Source organism: Xenopus laevis, chromosome 4L (assembly GCF_017654675.1).
Source record: "Xenopus laevis strain J_2021 chromosome 4L, Xenopus_laevis_v10.1, whole genome shotgun sequence".
Lineage (NCBI taxonomy): Eukaryota > Metazoa > Chordata > Amphibia > Anura > Pipidae > Xenopus > Xenopus laevis.
Genome location: NC_054377.1, coordinates 118,864,527 through 118,880,310, shown reverse-complemented (window position 1 = coordinate 118,880,310; position 15,784 = coordinate 118,864,527). Strand labels below are relative to the sequence as shown.

The 15,784-nt window shown below is 40.3% G+C and overlaps 1 protein-coding gene across 4 annotated transcripts in view; it reads right to left on the bottom strand.

Moving 5' to 3' along the window:
• Positions 1-15,784, bottom strand: part of mgat3.L (mannosyl (beta-1,4-)-glycoprotein beta-1,4-N-acetylglucosaminyltransferase L homeolog) — a 49,500-nt gene that overhangs the window by 9,007 nt on the left and 24,709 nt on the right. Inside the window, exon 1 of one of the 4 annotated variants that reach the window (XM_018258836.2) lies at positions 9,827-10,223. The exons of 2 other annotated variants lie outside the window; for them this stretch is intronic. The gene's annotated coding sequence lies outside the window, so the exon portion shown is untranslated. Of the gene's footprint in view, positions 1-817; positions 1,489-9,826; positions 10,224-15,784 lie in introns of those variants that run through there. One more of the 4 variants, XM_018258837.2, reaches the window with a different exon arrangement.

Here is a 15,784-nt window from a genome sequence, read left to right as displayed (position 1 = left end):
TTATGTTTTTAAAGTTTGCACAGGGGCTGTCATCTTATAACTTTGTTAAACATCTTTGCAATACCAAGACTACGCACATGCTCAGTGTGGTCTGGGCTTCAGTTGGGAGGTTAAGCTTAGGGATCGTCATAAATGATCAAAACAGCACAAGTCAAATAATATTTGGCCAATAGCCGATAATAATAATAATAATCAGAATATACAGACTGTACTGGGTCTGCGGCTACAAATCGACACAGTTGTTACAGGGAAACAAACAAAGCTGCTTGAGTTCTGGGAAGAAAGGTGAGGGGGCCTCCCTGTCGTTTGAAAGTATGATCGTTTCCCTGCAGAGCAGTTAGGGACCGTCTGAAGTCTCCTATCTGCAGCTGTCAGAGCAAGTTAAACGAAGGGTGAATTTCTCTGCATACAATCAGGTTTCTTATAAAAAAGGTACACATTTTTTAATTAATGTATATTGGAGATAGGTTTCTTTTTTATTAAAGAATTATTTTTTTGCCTTTACAAAAAAAGAGACTTTTAAAATGCATTGTGCAGGGCTGCATTTATATATTTGTGCCTATCATTGAAGGGCAGGTTTGGTGTGTTGCTTACATATACCAAATGACATTTGCAGGTAAAAACAAAACCCTGTGCTGTAACTAATATTCAGTAAACTGAAGCATATAGCATTGGTGACTAACTTCCTAGACATAAGTCCTATCATCTCTTTTAAAAAGGGAGTCTAAGCAAATTGCCTCATGCTGCCTATGGAGATTTCAATCCTGTTTAAAGAAAAGAGATAATAAGGGAGAAGATCATTAACCTGGCCCCTTACCTTGCAGGCTGCTTCTGAGAGTGTAGTACACAATGGAACAGGAGCCAACACAACTGGTTTACAAGATATTCAGCCCTATGGACTTTGAGGTCAGTTACTTTGCTTATTAAAAGACCAATGCAAACTCTTGTTAAATTCTTGTTCAGGACCAGGCTGAATGTATTTTCACATGCACACCATCACCATAGTGAAAACAGGTAACAATTACACACAAAGTCTGCCAGATTGCTTTTGCACACAAACAATAAGCAGGCAGCCCTGTAATAGTGTACATAAGAAGCACTGGGATGGTAACACATCCAATTACACACAATGGAGGGTAACCTAACAAAAGAAGCTTGTTCTAGTCAGTAAATTAAGATATTTCTTTCCCTCCCATGCATGGTATAAGAGAGGCAGGGCCCCACAGCTACACAAAGGCCTTCCCATGAATCAGACTGATTAGACAGGTTAATCTACACGTGTGTTCATCGGGGCTAAAAACAGGAATCCAAGTGAAGATATCTGCAGCCCATAGCATTCTGTCGCTAAACTATAACTCCATGTATCCTCCATCATATTCTGAATGTTTTAGGGTGGTAAAACCAGAGTCTATATAACATGGGGTGGGGACCACATACCTCCCAACATTTTGAAAATAGAAAGAGGGACAGAAGGTTGTGCAGCATGGCAAAAATGTTTGACCATGCCCATTTTATGGCCACACCCCCTAATTACCATGTCCATTTTACAAAATTTAGCAGGTTATGGAAAGTTTGAACACATTTCTGTGGGTTTTAGGGTCAGGTTTTTGTTATTACAGATTTGCTAATGAAGGTGAATTGCCCTTTAAGCTGCAAGTCACAGTTTCCCCAAGAGACCTGCTTATTTTAAATTATAACAATAGTTTCTTTGCTTATCTTAAATTATTACAGACGTATCTAAATGCAACTGACACATATTCTGGGCTCTCTGCCAAAAGCCAATTAAGGTTTAGAAACTTTGTATCTTTTGCTGGCTGTTCAGTGCAGGACATCAAAGAAAAAGTCGGGACATTTCAGTAACTATCCAGGACTGCGGGCTGAGCTGTCAAAATCGGGAATGTCCCTTGAATAACAGGACAGTTGGAAGGCATGGAACCACACAGTGCTGGGGTCCTAGATTCAATTCTATCCAGGGCACTTCTGGAGACAGGATTGAACTCTGTAGTCCAACTCAGGACGTCATTTTAAACGCAGTGCACAGATACTTTGGCCTTGCGGCAAGAACCTGCAGTGATATTGGCCTGCAATAAATCCAATTCATAAAGCATTTAAAGCATATAATACAACCACAGATGCAGCATCAGTCGATGCTACCTCTTGAAAGGTTGTTATGAACTGGAGTAAAATTTGCACCATTCCACCCAATGTTTTTTAAAGATAGCTTTAGCTGATAACATTTAAAAACAATATCCATAAAGACATGGTTGTTGGGCTTGAGACTTGAAGGCTTATTTATGGACATTAGCGCAATATGCTAAAACAGATGTGTATGGTAGATAGTATATAAGTTTATCTTAATGGATTGGTGTGCAAATGGGATCAGGTCTGGCAGACAGCATCAATATAGGGGTGCGATGTAGTTGCAGGTCAGTTGTGTGTGCATAGGAGCAACAGGCTAAGGAAACCCTGAAAGTGCCACCCTGTCAAGTCCTTCCAGGGCTCCCTCTTAGTGACATAATTATAGAGGAAACTCTATATGACGGAGAGAGTGATATTCTGAGACTGTTTGCTATTTGTTTTTATTTTTTATGGTTTCTTGAGTTATTTAGCTTTTTATTCATTAGTTCTCCAGTTTGCAATTTCTGCAAATTGGTTGCTAGGGTCCAAATTACCCAAGCAACCATGCACTGCTTTGAATAAGAGACTGGAATATGAATAGGAGAGGGCATGAGTAGAAAGATGAATTATAAACCTGTAGCAATAACACTACATTTGTAGCCTTACAGAGCATTTGTTTTTAGATGGGACCAGTGACCCCCATTTGAAAGCTGGAAAGAGTCAGAAAAAGAAGGCAAATCATTCATAACAAAAAGATAAATAAATAAAGGCCAATTGAAAAGTTGCTTAGAATCAGCCATTCTATAACATACTAAAAGTTAACTTAAAGGTAAACCACCCCTTACATTTCAATTGGACAATTATTATATATACATATGTATATATAGAAACACTGTAGATTGGTTTCCTTTTATTGGAACATTGCAGTACTTGCCACCTGTGCAGTTGGTCTTTTTTTAAAAATCGGGAAGATATCTATCAGCAAAACTATCTAGAGAGTAAATAAAGATCTGCATCAGTTAGTAGCTATGGGAGAGAATGGAATGTCCCAGCCATGGAAGACCAGCCCTATTTCCTCATATCAGTGCTATTCACGTGCCAGTGCATTGTACGGGGTATGAATACATGACTGAAATAAGTACGCCTTGCTTATTTGACATTTTGTGCTTGACTACCTTTTACTTGTACATTCGCCAGTGTCTGAGAATAGTCTTTTATTCTCAGTTGTAGGAAGGGAGTGCCTGCATTTCCTACATGCCCTGTTATGATTCAGTTTTGTACTATGAAGGTCATTCTATTGTTTGCTTGGAGTCCTTCTGATCCCTGTATATATTACACTGGAGATACACTCATTTGCCAAGGTCACCAAATGAGTGGCTGTTGCCCAATTTGGCACACTCCCAGGCGCCAATGTTGAGGACTTATAGTGGCCCATCAGATGAGAAACCCATTCAACGTTCCATTGTGGTCTTCGCCAACTGGATTTAGACTTGACCTGCTTGTATGTGGGCAGCTTTAGTGACTTTAGTCAGTTTGCAGCAACTATTTTCTTTATGAGTACAGAGTGCTTGAACGGAGCAGTAACACCAAAAAATAAAGTGTTTTAAAGTATTTAAAATGTAATGTACTGTTGCCCTGCATTGGAAAAATTGGTGAGTTTGCTCCAGAAATGCTACTATAGTTTATATAAACAAGTTGCTGTGTAGCCATGGGGGCAGCCATCTAAGCTGAAATGGAGAAAAAGCACAGGATACACAGCATATAACAGATAAGCTCTGTAAAGGTGGCGATAGACGCAAAGATCCGCTCGTTTGGCGAAATCGACAAACAAGCGGATCTTTCCCCGATATGCCATTAACGAGCATGGCTATATCGGGGGTAATCTGATTGTTCGACCTTATGGCCGAACGATCCGATTACGATGTGCCATGGGCTCCGGCGGGATCGGTCGGGTCAAAATCAAACCTGACCGATCGACCAAACGACCGATCTCCGACGGACAAAAGCTGTCGGCACTCCCCACCCACGATCCGAAAATCGTACGAATCGTCGATTCGTACGAAAGGATCTGTGTGTCTATGGCCACCTTAATAGAATACAATGGTAATTTACTGTGTGCGTCTGTCATCTGCTGTGTAACCTGAGCCTTGAATGACTGCCCCATGGCTACACAGCAACTTGTTTATACAAACTATAGTAACATTCCTGAACCAAACACACCAGTTTTACTAGTGTAGGTCAACACTACGTTATATTTTACTTTAATACAATTTTTTGGTGCTACTGTTCCTTTAAATAATGTCACCATTTACAAACTTGTACCATTGTATTCTATGTGCCATGCAAAGTCCACCCCCTGCAGCTCTGCATGCCACACTCCATTGCTACATAAAAGATTATTTCTATAAATGGGAGTTCCCATTTTGACAAGTGCAGAGTTGAAGTATATTACCTTTAAATGTACAGTATGTGAGGTCCTTTAATTGTTGGTGTAGCTGGCCCTTTAATTGCCATATGATGTAATAATCTAGTTTTGGTAAGAAAGCAGAAGAGGAGAGATGTACTTAGACAAGCATAACCCATGCAACATAGCAACAGGAGCCCTCCTCTGTACTAATCCCAATTCCAACAGAACCACTTAGAGGTCAGAGTCTGTTACTGAACTTTTGTACTGTGGGTGGCCTTTATAGATATCTAGAGTTGTGTTTGCTCAAACTGGGTTGAACTGTTGATGCTGATTTTCCCCCACACACATCTGTTCTGTCTCCCTCTGTCTAATTCTAGCAGCATGAAAGTCACATGCAACTTCATTTTCAAGTCACATCTACAATTTCCTCCCAACACGGCTGGATCCAGTGATTTCTGTTGATTTTGGTTGAATCAAAGATTTTTTTTTAATGTTCCATTTGTGGCTGACTTTTGCTTCTCAATGTGAAAGCAGAAACCATGCAGGATTAAAGGGGAACTCCACAAAATCATAACTTTAGCTTTTTAAAAAAGTAAACATAATTTCAAGCAACTTTGCAATATACATCTATTAAAAATATGCAGACTTTTCATGATTATTAATGGTTAATCATTTTCTGTTCCCCAAGCCTAGCCCCCTGCTCTTCTGCTGATCTGTCTGAATACTTTGCTAAACTGGCTGACTACTGTTACTTTGTATCAGAAGCCATCTGTCCTCAGTCTGCATCCTCCAAACCCCACAATTTCTTGCACACATGATTATAATAAGGAAAGGAACATCACAGTGCAATGCATTGTGGGTTATGTAGTTCCTGCATGCTGTCTATAAGCTGTGGAGAAGTTGTTACAATTTGTAACATCAGTACTTAGTCCCTCATTCCCTGTCAGGATTTCAAATGATGCAGAAAGTGAAGAACTGTTAACCAGCTGGATTTCAGCATAGAAAATGGTATTTATTCATACTTTTTGAAGAAACAGGTAACTGTGATGGGTATATTAGGGGTTTCTGTGTTATATTGGCCTCTCTTAATTAAATTTTGGTTTGGAAGCCGGAGTTCCCCTTTAAGAATGGAGCCAGCCTTTGCATTAAATAGAGACTATTTACAGAGGCATTTACAATGTCTATTCTCTCTTGTTTTTGCAGTACCGGGTGTGTATTTAATGAGTCACACTCAGTTCATTCTGGTGCCATATGGAAACTATAGAGTAGGTTTGTCCCATTGTTCAGGTCCAGATGGAAATGATGCTGCTTGTGCCACCCCAGAGTTACTCTGTAGCACTGGCTCATGACACCATGTCTCCTACAGCTTAGAAAACACAATCAAAGCTGGCCATACATACATACATGGCTCGTGCATGATGCCCACCAAGGTCCGCCTGCCTGACCAATCACTGCCTGTAAAAGTGACAATAGGCATAGTCAGGACCTCAGCAATGAGGTTCTATCCTGACCAATTTTCATAGGTCCCCCATATAATCCGATCGTCGTCCCAGGGACCAAACCATTTTGGCCATTGAGTGGATGGTCAGGTAAAGATACACTCATCTGGTGAACGACCAATCCATGTATATCCATTTATACTGTTTTGGAAGTCTCCTCAACAAACACAAAAGCATGTATGCTCTATTGCAGGGGCTGTCCAACTGAAAGCTCATATGTTGGTATGTTTATGGACCCCAGCATAGCCATTTTGTATAGTTTAATACTTCTCCTAATCAACCAAATACTATGGAACAACTATTAAATTCAAAATAGATCACCAGTGTAATGGAGGGTCCAGATGTACTGCCCTGAGCCTGAAGTATGGAAAATAATTATCCTATAGCAAATGAATTGATAACTGGCCCACAGCATGGAAAATCTTGGACAGCCATGTTGTAATTTATATTACAAAAGGCCATGTGTGGAGTCTACTCATCCCACCCAGAACCTCTTTATCATTTATCAAAGAACACCTTCTCACCAAGACCTTCCAGTTCTCTGGTTCCAACTCTTGAAACAACATGCCTGAAGTTTATCCTCACATCTGGCACTCAGCTGGCTTCTGCTACATTGTTTCAGGAGTTCTAAACTCCTCTGCAGTGCGGAGAAGAGAAAATGACTAACAACACTTACACGTGTAATTACTTCTACTAATAACTTCAAATCCATTGAAAATGTTTAATGTATTATGGCTAGAATGACATTTTCTTTCATCATGCAATTTTCGGGTGGAGATCCAAACCTTTTTATAAAAAACTGTAAATATCCTGATCATACGTTACGTTTCACCTTACAGTTTTGCAACAAATACTGAGGAAGCATTTTGTTTGCACAGCCAAATACTGGATACATTTTTGTTGTTCAAGCCACTTATTATTAGCATGGAAAATATAAATGAGTGAGCCGTGTTTCCTGCTGATCACTGTGCTTGCGATTGTTTAAGGCCATTCTGGTTTTGTCACATTTAGGGACTTCTAGTTTCATCACTGTGTCAGATGACAAAATACCAAGAACTGCCAAAGGTCACTGCCTACAATGTGCAATGAGATGCTGGCTTGTATGGCATACTGGTCAGTTAAAGGACTTGTTCAGTATACAAATAAAAACTGGGTAAATAGATTGTAGATAGTCGACTTTGATAAAGTTTGGCTTTTTGATCTACTGTGCATGCGCACCAGTGTGAAGAAAGAAGCCAGAAGCAGATTGCTCCGTGGTGCTCGCTGGAAGGGCCCTGGGTGTGACGTAAGTCTATACAATCACTTGGGGTGCCTGACTTTTTGTAAAGGGAGCCTTTCCTTCTCCTTTAAGGCTCTCTGGCACTACTACTGCTACTACACAGCAAGGTGGATTTTAGGGTAGGGCTGAGAAGGAATTTGCCCTAGGCTTCAAAACCACAGGGGTCTGAAAAAATGCAAATACAAGCACAAAAGGTAGATTATATTGTGCAACAATTGCTAGATACTAAATTCATCAAAGATGTCCAGCCTCCAGCTCCAGCAACTCCCAGAATTGCACCTCTGGGAGCCTGTAATTCAACACCAGCCTGAGGATTCAAATGCATTATTTCCCTTTTGTTTAAAGCCCCAGCCTTCCATCAACACCTAGGGCTGGTCTCAACCGCTGGGCATACACCTAAAGATCTGATCCACTGGCACGGTTGCAAAACAAGCAAATGTTTCACGATTTGGCCACCAGCATGTACAAAGACCATCATCATACATTAGATTGTGCTTTCTCTATTTGATTGTATTTCAGGCATATAGACCTTCTCTGCTTCGTTTAGGTTGCACTAATTCAAACAGAGCATTATATTAATCAATTATTCATTTGAAACTTGTACTAAGACTACATGGTATTTAGTGGTGCGTTAAGGTGAGGAGACATACAAGGTTTTCTAAGCAAATCTCAATACTAATTGATTAGATAATAAATGTTCACTGGTTGCGGTGGGCTACTACACTGGTGCTGATGTGCCAAATGTTGATAAATACATTAGATATTAATAAGATAATTCAGATACATTAGAGAGTGAGTCTTGGGTTTTCCCGTGAGAGGCTTTGTGTTCAGAGGTAACCTCTTGGTAGATAGGGGGCAGAATAATCTATGATATTGGGGTCATTGACTTTGACCCCAAACACAAAAGCACTAAGGGGAGTAAAAACAAACTCCCAGTTAAAAGCAATGAGTCCAGGGTCTAGCTGTACTCTGCATAAGAGTTATGTGATTCTGTAGATGAGGTAAGCCAGTCAGAGGGCCCCATACACTGGCCAATAAGCTGCCGACTCTGTCTGTCGGCAGCTTTTATTGGCTCGTGTATGGCCACCTTTACTGTGCTCACTGCCTGGCAGTCTGCCCTAGTACACGGCACTGTTGCAGCCGGCATTCACCAAGGAATTAAGACAGGTCATTTTTGTGCAGCACAGAGATTTGTGTCAATACTGCAGGACAGGGCACATATCAGATTGCAACTGTTTGTTTGCACTTTGTACTCTGCCCTGCTCTTAGTAAATGAACATGTATAGAAAAAAAGTAAGTCCATATAAACTCTACTTTTTGTGCTGCATATAGTTGCACATTCCTAAACCAACCACTGTCTTCCTACCTTCTGATAATCTATATATGATATATGTCAATACATAAGACACTATATAATTATGCATATCTATTTTTAAATACATACACAATCTATAGAATTAGTGGGTCATTTTCAGTGATGTGTAGAATAACCAGAAATAAAATGACATCTGAAGTAATTTTGGGTGAGGTAGAAGATTACCAGTCCAATTACGTTAGTCAGTAGAACAGGATGTGCAATGATGACAACTATCCAACAATGAGCAATTACAAAGATATTAAGAGTAATCCAAGAAATAAATATGTATGCGATGCACCTCACATGCAGACATGTTTCATAATGACCTACTGGGCAAATGACTGACATCCATCGTTCTTTTCATTGTTCAGCTCAATATCTGATCTCATTTCTCATTTTATTTACAGACCTGATAAGGTTGGTGGCATTCAGTACAACAACTACACAAACCAAGTCAAAATCCAATGACAGTTATAAATATATATATACATACTTGAGCCCTATATATATATATATATATATATATATATATATATATATATATATATATATATATATATATATATATTGGAGTAGTAATACACTACTAAGTATGGGATCCATTATACGGAAACCCATTATCCAGAAAGCTCCAAATTACGGAAAGGCCGTCTCCCAAAGACTCCATTTTATCCACATAATCCAAATTTTTAAAAATGATTTTCTTTTTCTCTGTAATAATAAAACAGTACCTTGTACTTGATCCAAACTAAGATATAATTAATCCTTGTTGGTAACAAAACCAGCCTATTGGGTTTATTTAACATTTACATGATTTTCTAGTAGACTTAAGGTATGAAGATCCAAACTACATAAAGAGCCATCATCCGGAAAAACCCAGGTCCCAAGCATTCTGGATAACAGGTCCCATATGCAGAGATTAATAATATGAACATATGACCCCACTCCAGCTGCTGAAAATGACTATATTGTGTGGCTCATGCAGCAATCCATAACGGTAAATATATATTTATTTGCCTCTGCCCTCTTAAATAATGGCCATACACACAAACACTTTTGTAGTTGCCATTGCTACAAAACACAGTTTCCTTTTCCATGGAGAGTGGGTTGCCTTTTGCGCAACATAATAGCATGAATAATGGCATTATAATAATAATTATACATACCTGCAGTGTTATATTGTTAAATCACTATCTCTCCCAGGAGCGTCCGTTTTGTTCCAGCCCAAGATCATACATCTTTTGCGCACAAAGTCAACACCCCCATTAACTGTTATTCCAAACACTCGGACACCCCGCTTGCTGATGATTCTCGCTGTTTTCATTCATGTTTTGGGAGGAGGTGAGTTTAGTTATCTCTGGACACGGAGGAGAAGAGCTCTGCACACATGTCAAGCCAAGAGTGGGAAGACTATCTGATGACAAAGTGTAAAAGGTCTAGCACGGTTGGGTTGGGCAAGAGAAGGTGTGTGCTGCAATAAGCACATTACCATATTGATAAACATGAAACTACCAAGGACAGAGGCAGAGGCAGCTGTTGCCTTTCTCAGTATATGTATTAACTTTATTCTAATCATGACCTGTCACATTATGAAGGTATATGTTCAGAGGTTCCTGAGGTGTTCAACCAATACAAATGCACTCATCTATTCAACCAGCGTTACAAAGTACAAAAAAGCGCCTCTTGTATCTAATAGTCTTTAAGGGTGATGGCAGACGGGGAGACAATCTTTTCTACTGCGGGCGACTAATCTCCTCAAATGCATTTCCGCTGGCAAGCATGCGCATCGCCGGTGGGATTGTATATATTGTTTTGTTTTCCGAAGTTGCTTACAAGGAAACTTTGGGCGGTTTTGGAATTGCGATATGCATGCCATCCCGCCAGTAAAAATGCGAATCACCGGTGGGATGCCATACATATCGCTTCAGAATTCCGAAACCACCCCAGGCATTTCAGGGAGATTAGTCACCTGCACCTGAGAATATTAATCTTCCCGTCTGCCACCATCCTAAAGGTGGCACAAAACTTTTTTTTTACTACACTGTGGTTCAATATCTCGCCATCGTTTTTTGGCCGACAGGAGAGGGCAGTCCATTCGCATCCAAACGTTAACTAAAATGGTATTTAGGCTGATCCCCAATTCAGTGCTTCAAGCACGCCCCCCCCCCAGGGGTCAAGGCCCCACAATTTGAGAACCTTCGTTCTAAGTCTTTAGCTCTTGCCATGTTTTAACTACTACACAGCATGTTTGTGCTACAGGCAAGTCCCTGTACTGTATTTACATAAGCTGGTGCATATCCAGTGGTACTATAGTATATAAATAAGTTTATACAGAAAAGTCTGCAGGCACCATTGGTTAATATATAACTTTTAGGGCTCTTACGGACGAGCGTTTTTAGCTGAGCTCCCCTGCGTTCTGGTTTCTTGCATTCAGCCGCAGAGGAGTGCATTAGTAGACGCACTGAATTCTTTTCAATGGGGCTGTACTCACACAGTCACTTACATGCCTCTGTGTGAGTACAGCCGCATTGAAAAGAATTCAGTGCGTCTACTCCTGCGCTCCCCTGCGGCTGAATGCATGAAACCAGAACGCAGGGTAGTGCAGCTAAAAACGCTCGTCTTTAAGAGCCCTGATGCTGGTCAAGACCATAAAGCCATCTGAGTCATCTGGTTAGTTTATGTATGGCACCAAGCTTATTTACATTTACTGTTTATTATCCCCTAATAGCACCATTGGACTGCAACTGGGTAACATAATAAAAGGTGTAACGGTGGTAATAAACAACATCAACCAATCAGCTGGTAGCATTTATTGGTCAGCTGGTTGAAAAAAAAATCTAATTGTGTGCTTGGGTTACTTGTCGTAAGTGGTATAATTGACTAAAATTATACAAGCGGTCTAGACTGCATTCACTGATAAAAGGGCATTTAGGGCAATGTCAGTTGAGTTTCCAATGAATTTTAAGGCTAAGCAAACTAAAGCAGGTAGAGGGTGTTTTGACAGGTGCAATAAGCAGCACCAATCAAAATGTCTAGTGTGACATAGGAATTCTTTTTTTATCTCTACAAAGTAGTGATTTTAGAGCAATTATCTTGGCCACCCGCACCGCAGATATCCCTAAGAAAGTAAATCTGTGCAACTTGTTAGGCAGAGTTTACAACACTGATATAGCTAAAGTTAACTGTGTAGAGTATTTAAGCATTTATTTAAGAACTATTATTGACTTACAAACACGAACGAAAACACTGGTGTACTTTATTTTAGTCTCAGGTTAAGTGAGTTTAAAGGAAAAATAAGTAAAGAAATAACTAGTGCGGTCCTTGCCTGTGGAAACAGAATCTCTGCAGCCTTTCCCTCTGCTTCTCTCCAATGCTTTTTGTTATTAATGTGCAAGCCCTACTATTATGCCCATCCCCACCATTCACATGTTATTTACACTTTAGGTTGTTGTCAGTTTGGATGTATAGAACATTGTTTCAGTCAATGGCACTGCAGCACTGCAGCGCTTAAAGGAACAGTATCACCAAAAACATCGTAAGATGTGCGATCGTTCGAATACCACTAACTTCACGATAATTTGATGTATTGGTCGGACTTCGCTAAAATCGGTTGTTCATCAAAGAAAAATCTTTGCGTCTATGGGGACCATTAGACATGGCTCATCTGTTATGTGCAATGTAACCTGTGCAATGTAACCTGGGCCTTTTTTCCCTTTTTCCAGTTTGAATGGCTGCCCCCATGGCTATACAGCAGCTTGTTTATATAAACTATAGTAGTGTTTCTGAAGCAAACACGCAGATTTTATCAGTGCATGCTAACAGTATATAATATGTTAATGTAATACATATCTGTTAAAACAGTTCAATTTTTTGGTGTTAATGTTCCTTTAAAATATATTGTGGTGTTTAAAAATAGCCTTGACTGATGGGGTAAAAGCAACAAAAAGCAAAACTATCACTGGGTCTACCTTAACATTTCTTGTTGCTTAAAAAGGTATTTCCTGAGCTATAGATATACAGTAACTATTCACTCCCTCCCCTAACTAAACCCATGCTGAGGCCGGTTCCATTATCTCCTGATTTTATCTTTAAACAAATGCCATTGCTGTTAATGCAGAAATGTGAGCACTTTGGTGCCAGCACAATATTCAGTTTGACGTGTGGGAAGCAAAACAGCTCAGATTAACCTCTACATACATTCATGTTCACCCTGTGTACTATAGACCTAAAAGTACAGATTCATATACCTGGAAATGATAATTTGGGAACAGAATGTATATTTAATAACTTAGTCTAGAATGCTCCCACAGGCCTACAGAAAACACAGCATTTTGATTACATTTAAATGTAGCAGTGATCCATACTTCCGCTGCTTATAGTATGGGCACTCCTGCTCTAGACCAGCGGCTCGTGAGTAACATGTTGCTCATCAACTCCTTGGACGTTGTTCCCAGTGACCTCAAAGCAGGAGCTTATTTTTTAATTCCTGGCTTGGAGGCAAACAAAAACCCAAATATACTGCCAAACAGAGTCTCTTTTTGACTGCAAGACAATTAGACTGGTTTCTTAACCAACTCCCAGCATACACTATCCCATAAATGTTGAGGAATGGTGGTAGCTGGAGTCCAGCATCATCTGGGGACCCAGGGTTAAGAAAGAGCTATCTAGTAGTTTGGTGAGATATATAGTTATTTATGGTCATACTGAAAGCTGTTTAAGTCTGAGCCATTTATTAAATAATTTGTAAGGCTTTATAATCTTTGCACTGTGGACTAGAGCTTCTAGCATGCCTTGGACAGGGATACTGGAAATGCTACTTCAATCTGAAGAGCTACAGGCTATGTGTTACCCCCACGGTTATATGGTCATACCAGAACTGTCAATCAAAAACAAGCTCCCGGGCTTTTGTGGAGGGTCATATTGAGTCCTTGAAGGGCTGAATGCTGACCCCAGATAATTGACACCATTGGTATGCATTACCCCTCACAGTACAGTTCTGATATGCAAAACATTCTCATCTCTTAATGGTCCTTTTCAAGGAATAGAAGTCCTAAAACTGTGATTCCCAACCAGTAGCTTGTGAGCAACCTGTTGCTCACCAACCCCGTGGATGTTCTTTCTATCTTCCAGCAGCATGAACAAACATGGAGCAAGCACAGTTACCAAAAGGGTTGTTTTACAGTGAGAGCCAAGAAGCTGTGGAATTCTCTCCCTGAATAACTTATTACATTAGATAGCTTCAAAAAGGGGTTGGATGGCTTTTTAGCAAGTGAGAAAATACAGGGTAACTGAAATTAACTCTAGTTACAAGGAAGGAATTTTTGTCTCTCTGACGCAAATTGGAGAGGCTTGGGGTTTTTTTGTTGCCTTCCTCTGGATCAGCTAGCAGTAAGGCAGGTTATATATAGACATAAATGAGAATTCTTTCATACTTACCGTAATTCTCTTTTCCTGGCCACTCTCCATATCAGCATTACAACCTGACCCATAGACCAGAACGCCCCTCCCCCTCTAAAACTTTAAAGGCCCCCCTTGGACAACCGGATAAACCGAGCCATGAAGGCTTATGGGTGGGAAAAACAATACACCGGGACTGATGCAAAAAAGATTTTTAATAAGAATGCAAGGCCATGTGGGTGCCAGCTGCAAAGGCATGATTACTTGAAGAAGACAAATCCAACTGATGCCTGATGAAGGTTCGAGCTGAGGACCAGGAGGCTACAGATCTTTGGAGTCGAGACATTCACCAGCGCTGCCCATGAAGACGATGTAAGTGTGTCCAGGTGGTGCCTTTAAAGTTTTAGAGGGGGAGGGACATTCTGGTCTATGGGTGGGGATGGGAGGAGCCCCCCGGTTGTAATGCTGATATGGAGTGGCCAGGAAAAAGGATTGAACCCAAAGGACTTGTTACTATGTAGTGTGAGAATTCATATAATTTCCACTCACTCTCTTGGCCCAGTATATTCATTAGCCAAAATCTGTCTGTCTGAGCTGTCTAGGAGTGCAAGCAGGCCCACTGCATTGTGTCCCACAAATTGCACCTGGGTTTTTGGATTAGGTTATACTTTTATATGCCTTGACAGGTCACATGATTAATTAAGTTTTCTAACAAATATTGTACCCCCTATTTTGAAATATTATGATATTAGTATTTATCATTACTTCTATAAAAGCACTTGGCCTTTCGTTATGTGCCTGTATATGTTCCTGCAACTTCTCAGTGACTTCTAATATCCTTTTACATTACAGCAGGGGCACATTATTTTTTATACATCAAAGTTGCCCAACTTGCAGGCTCCATTTGATAAGAAAATCAGACACTGTAGTTTAATAGCTGAGAGCTGCAAAGTTGGAACATAAACACTGTGGATGGAGGGTGCTGATGCTACGAAGGACAGTCCAGGCAAACCTAATATTTTGTTTTATTTAATTCCCCTTTAAATGATTCCTGTTCCTTCAAATCCCTACATCCCCATTCCCAGCATTTGGCAAATCATAAGGCAAGGCAATCACACCTGCAGTCCTTCAGCGATGTTGAGTTTTCCATCCCTACCATTAACCATCATTCACATTTATTCACATTCATTGGCATTAAGTGCAGCCCTTGTTTTCTAACAAAGGTACTTAACTTCGGTGCTGCTAAACACAAACACCGCAGGAACATTATGACACAGCCTGTAAATACAGACAGTAATTCTAATTGCACAGGCAATAATTACCAAACAGCACAGGGTGTTTTGTCTGATCTCTAGAGATGCACAAGTCACGACAATCCGATAGTGCTTAGTTAAAGGGACATCAGCATGGAATAAAAACAACCAGCCTTGCTTTTCTGTGCATGTCTGCTTTAGAAAACATTTTTTCTTTCATTACGGCACACACACAGTGTTTAGGACGCATGCACGACCCATGCCCTGATTAGCCATACAATTGTGCATCAATGAGATCTTTCACTAACTTGGCTGGCCAGAACATACCCAAACATTGTGCCCTTTCCCCAGCTGGCACATGTGCGTTTTCTGCCAAATGATCTGATCCACAGAAGCTGCACTGACATTGTTTCTATTAAGATCTTTTGCAACTGCTACTAAGTATGTTACTCATCTGCTAGGAATTCCGCTGGC